Source organism: Meriones unguiculatus, chromosome 9, assembly GCF_030254825.1.
Source record: "Meriones unguiculatus strain TT.TT164.6M chromosome 9, Bangor_MerUng_6.1, whole genome shotgun sequence".
NCBI classification, from domain to species: domain Eukaryota; kingdom Metazoa; phylum Chordata; class Mammalia; order Rodentia; family Muridae; genus Meriones; species Meriones unguiculatus.
In genome coordinates, this window is record NC_083357.1 from 77,905,711 (window position 1) to 77,918,954 (window position 13,244).

At 37.9% G+C, this 13,244-nt stretch overlaps 1 non-coding gene across 1 annotated transcript; it reads left to right on the forward strand.

The window, feature by feature from the left end:
• Window positions 1-8,267: 8,267 nt before the first annotated feature.
• LOC132656769 (U6 spliceosomal RNA) lies at window positions 8,268-8,374 on the forward strand. The gene has a single exon (XR_009594458.1). It is a non-coding gene; the product is annotated as a U6 spliceosomal RNA (small nuclear RNA).
• Window positions 8,375-13,244: the final 4,870 nt, after the last annotated feature.

Here is a 13,244-nt window from a genome sequence, read left to right on the forward strand (position 1 = left end):
AAGCTGTGTAGATATTGTTTAAGTTAAGATTTGTCATGGAATATTTTTTTTCTCCATCTATGTTGATTAAAAGCTCTGCTGAGTATAGTAGTCTCACTTGGCATCTGTGGTCCGTTAGAGTTTGCATAACCTATGCCTAGGGCCTTTTGTCTTTCATAGTTTCTGTTGAGAAATAACAAATTGAATAACAAATTTGTAATAACCAGAACCTGGAAACAACCCAGATGTCCCTCAACTGAAGAATGGATACAGAAATAGTGGTATGTTTACACAATGGAATACTATTCAGCAATTGAAAACTAGGAAATAATGAAATTTACAGGCAAATTGTGGGATCAAGTAAATATGCTGAGTGAGGTATACCAGAAGCAGAAAGACACACATGGTATACACTCACTTATAAGTGGGTATTAGACACATAATATAGGATAAACATACTAAAATCTGTACACCTAAAGAAGCTAAGCAAGGAGGACCCTGGGTAATATGAACAATTCTCACTAAGAAAGGCAAACAGGATGGAAATCAGAAGAGGGAGAAAACAGGAAACAGGATAGGAGCCTATCACAGAGCTCCTGTGAAAGACTCTACCCAGCAGGGTATCAAAGCAGATGCTGAGGCTCATAACTGAATTTGGACAGAGTGCAGGGAACCTTATGTAAGAAGAGAGAGATAGAAAGACCTGGAGGGGACAGGAGCTCCACAAGGAGAGCAACAGAAACAAAAAATCTGGGCACAGGGTTTTTTTTTGTTGTTGTTTTTGTTTTTGTTTTTTTTTTTTTGTTTTGTTTTGTTTTGTTTTCTGAGACTGATACTCCAACCAAGGACCATGCATGGAGAGAACCTAGAACCCATGCACAGATGTAGCCCATGGCAGCCCAGTCTCCAAGGGGATACCCTAGTAAGGGGATCAGGGACTGTCTCTGACATGAACTCGTGGCTGGCTTTTTGATAACCTCCCACTAATGGGGAAGCAGCCTTACAAAGCCACAGTGGAACACAATGCAGCCAGTCCTGATGAGATCTGATAGGGTAAGGTCAGATGAAAGGCTAGGAGGACCTCCCCTATCAGTGGACTTGGAGAGGGGCATGGCAGGAAATGAAGGAAGGAGAGTGGGTTTGTGAGGAAATGAAGGAAGGGGATATTGCTGGGATACAAAGTGTGTAAATTGTAATTTTAGAAAAAATATGAAAATTATAAAAAAGAGGATCCAGGCAATCCTGATGGGACCTGATAGGCTAGGCTCAGACAGTAGGGAAGGAAGACCTCCCCTACAAGTGCACTAGGGAAGTGCGATAGGGGAGGAGGTGGGAGGGAGAGTGGGACCAGGAGCAGATGGAGGAGGCTACAACTGGGATACAAATTGAATAAATTGTAAATAATAATAAAAGTTAAAAGAAGAAGAGAAAGAAACAAAATAGTTTACTTTTCTGAATGAGATTATCTAGCTTTCAGAAATATCCCCAACATCTACAAAGTAGCATATTAGCTTATCACCTTAGTGCCACAAGAAAATATCTGATAAAAACAATAAATTCTTTAAATAGATCTTAAGTGGAACAATTTAATTGGCCTTATCTTGTCAAGCAGTCTTTTTACATACCTAAAAAATTACATAAAATAAAGGAAATCTCACAAAATTGCAATGAGGGGACAAAGAGTTTGTTTATTATAACAGAGATGACTTAAAATAAGTAAATAAGTGCTTGAGGAAGGGTGTTCTGTTCGTTAAAAGAAAAAATGGCATAAGTTTGTGAGGTTACTCAAATAATGTACGTCAAATACTTTTTACCCAGGTGTGTGTGTGCATTTACTAGTTCAATTTTCTGTTAATTTCGAAAAACTTGATTGGCTTCCTATTTTGTTACGAACATTCTACAATTTTAGTAAATATTTACAAGCAGACTTCAGAAGTGCTGTCTGGATGTTACTGCTTGGCACTGAGAGCAGCCACAGTTACCATCTATGTTTTTCGGGAAGTTCTATGACGATCAGCTTGTTTCCCCGCATTTCTTTGACTGCTATACTACAGAGGGAGTTTGCCTGTCTATAAAGACAAATATGTATGGTCTTAATTAAAAGATTTTTTTATCTGTTTAAAAATAAACAAGCTAGGAACCTGCCACAGAAGGCCTCTGAAAGGCTCTGCCCTGCAGACTATCAAAGCAGACACTGAGACTTACGGTCAACTGTTGGGCAGAGTGCATGGAATCTTATGTAAGAAGTAGGAAATAGTAAGAGCTGGAGAGGACAGGAACTCCACAAGGAGAGCAACAGAACCAGAAAATTTGAAAACAGGGTTCTTCCCAGAGACTCATACTCCAACCAAGTACCATGCATGGAGATAACCTAGAACCCCTGCACAGATGTAGCCCATGACAGTTTAGTATCCAAGTGGGTTCCATAGTAATGGGAACAGGGACTGCCTCTGACGTGAACTGATTGGCCTGCTCTTTGATCACCTCCCCCCTGAGGGGGGAGCAGCCTTACCAGGCCACAGAAGATGACAATGCATCCACTACTGATGTGATCTGATAGACTAAGATCAGAAGGAAAGAGAGGAAGTCCTCCCCTATCAGTGGAGTTGAGGAGGGGCATGCGCGAAGAAGGGGATGGGAGGGTGGGATCAGGAGGGAAGGAGAGAGGGGCTTATAGGGGATACAAAGTGAATAAAGGGTAATTAAAAAAAACCAGGGAATAATTTTTCCAGAAAACATGAAGATTTTCTTGTTTTTAATTACTGAGTGGTATTCCATTTTGTAAAAGTACCACAATTTCTGTATTCGTTCCTCAACTGAGGGGCATCTGGGTTGTTTCCTGGTTCTGGCTATTATGAATAAAGCTGCTCCAAAAAATATTAATTTTCATTTAAATTTTTTCATACAATGTATTTTGGTCATATTCTTTCTCTTCCTAATTCCTCCCAGTTCCTCCCTACCTCCTCACCTACACTTTATGTACATTTCTTTCTGAAAACAAAAAGAAGGAAAAAAAAAAAAGAAAATCAAGTCAAACTAAAAAAAAAATAAAAAATAAGTCAAATGTATCTGAACCAAACAAAAACTCCACAAAGGCAATAAACCAAACAAACAACCAAACCAAACCAAAAATATGGAGTCTCTTGTACTGTCCACTATTCCTGGGCTTGAGACCTGCACTGGACAGTGATTATTATGCACTTTGACACTCTACTGGAGAAAATTAATTATTTTTCCTTTTCTAGGTGGTATTGATTACAAATAGCTTTTTAGAAACAGTGGGCCTTTGTATCTATGTTCCCTTCCCTGTGTTGGTATTGTGTTAGTTCTGGACCTACACAGGACTTGAGTGGACTGCCACAGTCTCTGTGAGTTGATATCTCTTTGAGTCCTCTGGTGTCTAGAAGGTACTGTTCCCTTGGTGCCATCCATTATGTCTGGCTCTTACAAGCTTTCTGCCTCCTCTTCCACATATATCAGTGAGATTAGAGGTGAAGGGTTTGATAAAGATATTCCAATTAATGCCAAAGGTTCCAAGGTTTCTCACACTCTTCACATCACCCAGTAGTGGGTCTCTGTGTTAATCAATATATAAGACAAGGAAAACTTTCTCTGAAGAAGAAATGCTCTGATCTATGGGAATAACATCTCATCAGGAATCACTTTTTTTCTTTGTGTCTCCAGCAAATTAATAGTAGGAAGTTTTCTTCAAGAGCCTATGACCTATATAATCACAGCTTCTATGATAATATATTTTCATATTGTTTCCTTCAGTTAATATGAACATTTAACTTTATAATTTGATAGAAACAATCATCAAAATAGCTTAATAATCATATTCATCTTTATCATCAAAATCACTTTATAGATCAACAGAGAGATTAAGAAATTATGACAGAAAAGAGAAGTTAAGCTAGGCTTGATTCCTCTTCTGTAAAATTTGCAATCACAAGATACTGATGGCTGTTGCAAAGCTGGGAAGTTCCTATAATATTTATTAATTCCATATAATCAGTAGCTGAAATAATTTAATTATGTGTATGGTCCATTCTATCACCATTTATAGTATACCCAGTGACTCAATTGTGTATTTTTAGCATTAATAACCTTCCTTCATTTCCACTGACAACATTCAGCAGATTTTGAGATTGCCTTCAGACCTACAAACTTGTAGCATATTTCAACTTTTGGTTTAACGGAATGATTAGAATGCTTGGACTCTTGCCTCCAAAGCCCCCTTTTTTCCGTTGTACTTCTTTACTCCCAAGCTGTACTACACACCAAATTGATGTCTGTTGCCTGCTGTATTGTTTTTGCACTTTACTAATGAAATAGTGTGGTTGGTTAGTGGCATCCATTCAGTCTCCTTGCAAATATTGTCACTTACTTCCAAAGCAAAAATTCTACCTGGCAAAATTAAAGAGGTAACAAAGATATTCAACTCCTTTAAGAGAACAGAGAGGTCAAGCTCAACTCTTCTAAAAGAAATAATTTTAGGGTTTAAAGTGCTGGGGTTAGGGGAAACTGACTACTATTTATTGTTTCGATTTTTTTTGTTTGTTTTTCTTTGTACTAAATAACTAAATAAACTTTCATTATCTTTATTACTAGGGAGTTTTAAAACTTGCACACATTTCTGTATCCTCTCTCAACTAGGCTCCTGCCTTCATACAGAGCAGAAAACAGAGACACTATTTCCTGTATGGGTACATCTCCAAAACAAACCTTCCAGATTCTAGAGAAATAACCGACTGAGTAGTAAATTAGAGGGGAGTTTATAGAACTAAATATGTATCCAAAGTTTAGGGAAACTGTTCACAAATTTTCTAAAGTATATCTCCTGTATGGAAAAAGGGCAGTAGGAATGAACTTGCCCATTGTTGATTCTGACTCAAGAAAATTCTTAGGCTTTATTGGTAATGTTTTAAAACTGTGATCCACTGTCATTTTTCAAAAATAGCTTTTCAAAAAAGATGTATAACTATACTTACAAGTACTGAAGTTTCTTGCCAAAAGTATAAGAAGACAAAATATTAATATTATATTTTTAGAATAAACAGTTTTGAAAATACTTTTACATAATAATATGATACAATATAGACTTAGTTTCAAAGTTGTATTTTTTCAGAGATAGTATTGTTTTCTTTTATATATTTACCAATGACATTACAACCAGATTTTCCTACACAATAATATTAGAGAAAGGGAAAAAATAGGGGACCTGAGACTTCTGTGTTTATAATCACTGATCAAATCATTATAATATCAGGTGCCTCTGAGACTCCCATTTTCACAGACATATATCCTCTCATTTACCTAAACTATATAACTTCCAAAGACGCTATGAACCAGATGAGGAAACAATACATAAGCAAACAATATATAACAACTTTGTTTCCAAGATATTGACTCTACAGCTTCTGAGAGGGGCTGGAGCATTATCTTGAAATTATCCAAATTCTCCAATCAACTTTATATGAATAGTGACATATCCTTTTCACTGAATCAGCCTACAAAAGGGCAAGCAACATTTTTTTTAAAAGGCTTCAAATGTATTTTAATAAGGTGATGCTGCATTACTGCTCCATTTCTCAGAAAATTTTCAAATCGAAGGTATCAGGAACAAATCATAGGACACCAATAAAAAATGCACAGCATAACTACCTAAGATAGGCAAGGCTAAGAGCTACTGTCAGACCTTCAACACACAGCAACCCTGTTCCCAAGATTGTACCAGACCTACCAAGAAAAGCTGTGAACATCATAGACACAAAATGTCATTCATTCTTGACTAGTCTTTACCCAAGAAAAAAAGGCAACAAGATTTTTAATGATATACTAAAATGAAAACCTCTAAGAGAAATTGTCTTCCTTAGGACATGAAGGGGTTATATATGAGCTATAACAAAACCGTATGGATGCTGTAACCTCTGTGGACATGTCTGAATTCTCACCTGGGAGTGAACAAAGGAATTGGGCTAGGTCATTGGAGGATGTTTAGGTTTTGTGATATATATGGCAGTGCCTCAAGGGTTGAGAGGAATAAAATAGTAATTAAAATATGATGGAGAAAAGCAAAGGAAAGGAAAAGAAAGCAGGAATGATCAAGATTAACGGAGCTGAGTCCATCTTCCTATAGTTCTCCAGGCCCTCAACTAGCAATATACTTCAGGAATGCACCAGACAGACTTGATAAAGCAATATACCAGACTGATTTGTTAAATATCACCCCTCCCTTGTCCTCTGCCTCCAAGCATACTCCCTAGAGTAGCATAGGCAGGGAAGACCTATCTATTGGGAAGGATCCCTAACACTTTTCCAGGGTAGAATTCTGGCTAGTCCAAAAGGGCTCTTCTTTTAAGAGTAGCGGGAAGCTGGTTATAAAAAAAAACAGCAATTTCACAAGGAACGAGAGCAGCCACCAAGGTTTGCACAACCTGGATCCTTTGAGTATGAGTATGGCAAGCAACATTTTTAAGGCTCTGCATCACTTAACATGATGTTACTAAATTCCTTGAAGTCTTAGGTTCTTTGTAAATGGGAGTAATGATGATTATTTCATTTCTTTGTCATAACTATTGAATTAAGAAGTTTTGTCATTTACTTAGAATAATGCCAGCAAATATTAAGTGTTCAGTAATAACAGTTATCATTAAAGAGTTTTGTTTTAATAAATAATCAGACTCTTCATCCATGCAAGCATCCCACTTTCAAATTCCTTATCAGCATACTCCTCCCTGGATGTCCTCCTGGCTCAACTACATCAATTGTAGGACAATGATGACACTATTTTATGAGATTGTGTAATGCATTCCTACTCTACTTTCAGCATATTTTTCATCAAAATTTGTCTGCTGTTACATTGCTTCTATTTCTTGTTCAATGTCTATGAAAAGCATAGAGAGCATAGGTTAATTTGAAAGGAATTTGCATTGTTTTACAAATACATATTTATAAATGTCAGCTTTACATCTGTTGGTTTTCAATTTTTTATTACCTAAATTAACAAAGTTTAAATGAACACAAAACTCTAAGATTCACCTTAGCTTGGCTTGTCACTGCAGTAATTTCAGCACAGGGGCGTTGAACTACACTGTGTCACTCTGGATTCTCTAAGGTGGCTGTGAATCCTACAAAGATGATTGGAGTTTGATGTGTGTCAAGTTCTCTGGCACCAGACATTTTATTATAGAGTTATGAGAAAAAATGATGAATGTAAAAATGGTATAAAGGCTATATCATTGCTCCATGTAGCATACAGGAGAGTTCTTTTCAGAATTCCTGCAGCACCAATCCTGTAACCTCTCAGCCACTACTGACTCTTGACTTGTGCAGTGGAAATAATAGTCATTGAACACTCTTGCTTCAAGGATTTGTTGAATGACCAGAGAATAAAAAGATGAAGCTGACACAGAGTCACCACATACCTCTGAGGTGGAGTGAAAGTATAAGACTGTTTATTCCATCATACTTTAAAAGTACAGAAACAATATGTTTGCAAAACTTTGAAAAGAGCCACTCAAGCAGAATGACAGCTTCAAGGTCTGTGACTTTATTTTCTTTGTCTCATCTTCTTTCTGTTGATTGTGTGCAACTTTTTTTTGTCTGTTTGTTTGGTGTTGGAATAACTTTATTTTTTCTTAAAGTATATAGCCAAGTTTACTCATGATTATGTAAGCTTTCTTCGTGTACATCATTTGTCCCGAATTTTGTCAAATAATTGGATTCTGGCAATTTCTTCTGTTCTATAAATCAATCATATATCCCTGCCTTCTCCCTGCCTTTCCTTTCACACTAAGTATCTTCTGGCTGCCTGAGTAATGTCACACTGCATTCTTTGTTTCTCCAGTGCACCTTGCACTCTATCATGAATGTTAATGAATTCAATAGATTTTCTTGATAAAACATGCAAAAGGTATGATGATTTTACTGAATATTGTCTTTTCTACTAACTGGATTTTCTGAACTTTGGGATTTCATGATTGAAGTATCTGCCTCTTTAATGGCTATGACAATGCTTTGTGATCACAGGGCTGCTAACACTTTACCTATTCTTCAAAACAAGGACCCATCACTGTTTTAAATGAATCTGTAGTTTATACACACTAGTTTCTTCTTATATGTTGTTTTTTGTTTCCTTTACAACACAAGAGTTTAGAATTAAATATTTGAAGTCTAAATTTTAATCACATTTCCACCAGTAGCAATTGCTTCATCTGGTAAACTTATGTTGTTATGCAAATAATAACATTACTGACACAAAATAAGGACTCAACAAAGGCTACTTAGTGCTCACTTTGGCAGCACATATACTAAAGTTGGAAAGATTCGGAGAAGATTAGCATAGTCCCTCTTTGGGAATGAGACACAAATTCTTGAAGCATTTCATGTTTTAATAAAATCTATAAACATCCAAGGACTCAACTCGCCAATAAAAAGACACAGACTAACAGAATGGTTGTGAATACATGATTCAACATTCTTCTGCATTCAAGAAACACACCTCTACAACAAAGATAGATACTGCCTCAGAATAAAGGGCTGGAAAAAGATTTTCAGAGCAAGTGGTCCCAAGAAGCAAGTTGGAGTAGCCATCCTAATATGTAATAAAATAGTCTTTCAACAAAAAATAATCAAAAGAGACTGGGAGGGATACTTGATTCTCATCAAAGGAAAAAGTTCACCAGGAGGGTATCACAATCCTGAATATGTCTGCTTCAAACACTGGGGCTCCTGCATTTGTCAAAGAAACATTAGTAAAACTTATGTGATACAGTCACCAAAACACCTTAATAGTGGGAAACTTAAACTTCCCGCTCTTACCAAAAGGATGGATCATTAAAGCAGAAGCTACACAGAGAAATAACAACACTTACAGAGGTCTTAAATCAAATGGACCTGGTAGATGTCTACAAAAATTTTTAACACAAACACAAAAGAGTATACCTTCTTTTCAGCACCTCATGGAACCTTCTCCATAATCGACAATATAGTCAGGTGCAAAGCAAACCTCATAAGATATAAGAAGATTGAAATAATTCCTAGTATCATATCAGACCACGGTGTCTAAAAACTACATCTCAACATTAACAGAAATAGCAAAATCTTATACATGCATGGAAACTGAACAACTCACTACTCAATGACAGCTGGGTCAGGGAAGAAAAAAAATAAAGACATTAAAGACTTCCTAGAATTCACTGAAAATTAAGGCATAACTTACCCCATCACATGGGAAACAATGAAAACAGTGCTAAGAGAAAATTTCATAGCACTAAGTACCTTCATAAAGAAATTAAAGACATCTCATAAAAGCAACGCAATGGAATACCTGAATGCACTATAAAAAAGAGGAAGAAGGAGGAGGAGGAGGAAGAGGAGAAAAAGAAACACCAAGAGGAGCAGAGAGCTGGAAATAATCAAACTGATAGCTGAAATCAATAAATTTGTAAGAAACAGAACCATTCAAAGAATCAACAAAACCAAGAGATGCTTCTTTGAGAAAATTAACAAGATAGAAAATCCACTACTAGGCTAACTAAAACATAAAAAGACACTATCCAGATCAACAAAATCAGAAAACAACAAGTATAGACATGACAACAAACACTGAGGAAATCCAAAGAATCATTAGGTCCTACTTCAAAAGCCCATGTGCAACAAAATTTGAAAATTTAAATGAAATGGAAAAATTTGTTTTTTTTTATTTTGTCTAGTTTTTTTCTGCTTTATTATTATTAATTACACTTTATTCATTTTGTATTCCCCCATAAGCCCCTCCTTCCTCCCCTCTTGACCCCACTTTTCCTTCCCTTTCTGCATGCATGCCCCTCCCCAAGTCCACTGATAGGGGAGGTCTTCCTCTCCTTCTTTCTGATCTTAGACTATCAGTTCTCATCAGAAGTGGCTGCATTGTCATCTTCTGTGGCCTGGTAAAGCTGCTCCCCCTTCAGGGATAGGTGATCAAAGAGCAGGCCAATCAGATTATGTCAGAGGCAGTCCCTGTTCCCATTACTAGGTAACCCACTTGGACACTGAACTGCCATGGGCTACATCTGTAAACGGGTTCTAGGTTATCTCCATGAATAGTCCTTGGTTGGAGTATGAGTCTGCGAAATTCCATGTGTGCAAATTTTCTTCTTCTGTTGCTCTCCTTGTGGATTTCCTGTCCTCTCCAGCTCTTGCTATTTCCCACTTCTTACATAAAATTCCATTCACTCTGCCTGACAGTTGGCCATCAGGCTCAGCATCTGCTTTGATAGTCTGTAGGGCAGAGGCTTTCAGAGGCCCTCTGTGGTAGGTTCCTAGGTTGTTTCCTGTTTACTTCTTCTGGCTTTCAGAGGCCCTCTGTAGCAGGTTCCTAGGATGTTTCCTGTTTTCTTCTTCTTCTGATGTCCATCCTCTTTGCCTTTCAGGATTGGGATTGAGCATTTTAGTTAGGGTCCTCTCTTTTGCTTAGTTTGTTTAGATGTACCGATTTTAGTGGGTATGTTTATATGAGCAAGTATATACCGTGTGTGTCTTTTTGCTTCTGGAACATCTCACTCAGGATGATCCTTTCCAGGTCCCACCATTTACCTGCAAATTTCATGATTTCCTTATTTTTCATTGCTGAGTAATACTCCATTGTATAGATGTACCACAATTTCTGCATCCATTCTTCAGTTGAGGGGCATCTGGGCTATTTCCAGCTTCTGGCTATTACAATACCACTCCTAGGCATGTACCCAAAAGAGGCTCAGTACACAAAAAGGACATTTGCTCAACCATGTTTGTAGCAGCTTTATTTGTAATAGCCAGAAAAATTTCTTGATAGTTTCAATTACCAAAGTTAAATCATGATCAGGAAAATAAATAAAGTAGTCCTATATTCCATAAGGTCATGGGATCTCTCATCAAAATTCTATCGATGCCCACCCAGGGCCAAATGGTTTCAGTGCAGAATTCTACCAGACCTTAAAAGAAGAGCTAACTCCAATTCTCTTCAAACTATTTCACAAAAGGAACATTACCAAACTCATTCTATGAGGCCGCAGTTAGCTTGACACCTAAACCACACAAACACCCTAAAAAGAAAGACAATCTCAAACCAATCTTTCTTATGAACTTTGACACAAAATACTCAATAAAATGCTTAAAAACTGAATCCCTTCTTCAGTTGAGGGGCATCTGGGTTGTTTCCAGCTTCTGGCTATTACAAATAAAGCTGCTACATGGTTGAGCAAATGTCCTTTTTGTGTACTTGAGCCTCTTTTGGATATATGCCCAGGAGTGGTATGGCTGGATCTTGAGGAAGCGCTATTCCTAGTTGTCTGAGAAAGCGCCAGATTGATTTCCAAAGTGGTTGTACAAGTTTACATTCCCACCAGCAGTGCAGAAGGGTTCCCCTTTCTCCACAACCTCTCCAGCATGTGTTGTCACTTGAGTTTTTTATCTTGGCCATTCTCATGGGTGTACGGTGAAATCTCAGGGTTGTTTTGATTTGCATTTCCCTAATGGCTAGTGAGGTTGAGCATTTCTTTAAGTGCTTCTCTGCCATTCGGTATTCCTCTACAGAGAATTCTCTGTTTAGCTCCGTTCCCCATTTTTTAAGTGGATTACTTAGTTTGCTGCTTTTCAGCTTCTTTATTTCTTTATATATACTGGATATGAGTCCTCTGTCAGATAAAGGGTTGGTGAAGATTCTTTCCCAATCTGTAGGTGGTCGCTTTGTTTTGATGACGGTGTCCTTTGCTTTACAGAAGCTTTTCAGTTTCATGAGGTCCCATTTATTGATTGTTGCTCTTAGAGCCTGTGCTGTTGGTGTTCTGTTCAGGAAGTTTTCCCCTGTACCAATGAGTTCTAGGGTATTTCCCACTTTTTTTTCTAGCCGATTTAATGTGTCTGGTTTTATGTTGAGGTCTTTGATCCACTTGGACTTCAGTCTTGTGCAGGGTGACAAGTATAGATCTATTTTCATTTTTCTACATGTAGACATCCAGTTAGACCAGCACCATTTGTTGAAGATGCTATCTTAAATTTTGGTACATCTACACAATGGAATATTACTCAGCAATGAAAAATAAGGAAATCATGAAATTTGCAGGTAAATGGTGGGATCTGGAAAGGATCATCCTGAGTGAGTTGTCCCAGAAGCAAAAAGATACACATGGTATATACTCACTCATATAGACATACAACATAGGACAAACCCACTAAAACCTGTGCGTCTAAAGAAACTAAGCAAGAGAGAGGACCCTAACAAAAATGTCCAATCCCCATCTGGAAAGGCAAAGAGGATGGACATCAGAAGAAGAAGAAAACAGGAAACAACCTAGGAACCTACCACAGAGGGCCTTTGAAAGCCTCTGCCCTTCAGACTATCAAAGCAGATGCTGAGCCTGATGGGCAACTGTTGGGCAGAGTGAATGGAATTTTAGGTAAGAACTGGGAAATAGTAAGAGCTGGAGAGGACAGGGTCTCCACAAGGAGAGCAACAGAACAAGAAAATTTGAACACAGGGAACTTCCCAGAGACTCATACTCCAACCAAGGACTATTCATGGAGATAACCCAGAACCCCTGCACAGATGTAGCCCAGGGCAGTTCAGAGTCCAGTTGGGTTACATAGTAATGGGAAGAGGGACTGCCTCTGACATAATCTGATTGGCCTGCTCTTTGATCACCTCCCCCTTGGGGGGGAGCAGCCTTACCAGGCCATAGTAGAGGACAATGCAGCCACTTTTGATGTGAACTGATAGACTAAGATCAGAAAGGAGAGGAGAACCTCCCCTATCAGTGGACTTGGGGAGTGGCATGCAAGCAGAGGGAGGAGGGAGGGTGGGGTTGGGAGGGGAGGAGGGAGGGGCTTATGGGGGGATGCAGAATGAATAAAGTGTAATTGATGAAAAATTAAAAAAAAAAAACTGAATCCCAAAACACATCAAAGATATCATTCCCTGTGACCAAGTAGGCGCCATCCCATGCATGCAGGGGTAGTTTAATACACAGAAATCCATCAATGTAATCCATCATATAAACAAACTAAAACAAATAACACAAAAATAACACATGACCATGTCCTTAGATGTTGAAAAATCATTTGATAAAACCCAACACTCATTCATGTTTAAAGTTTTGGAGAGCTCAGGGATACAAAGCACATACCTAAACACAATGAAGACAATATACGACAAGCCTATAGCCAACATCACACTAAAAAGAGAGAAAATTAAATCAATCACAGTGAAATAAAGGACAAGGCAAGGCTACCTACTCTCTCAGTAT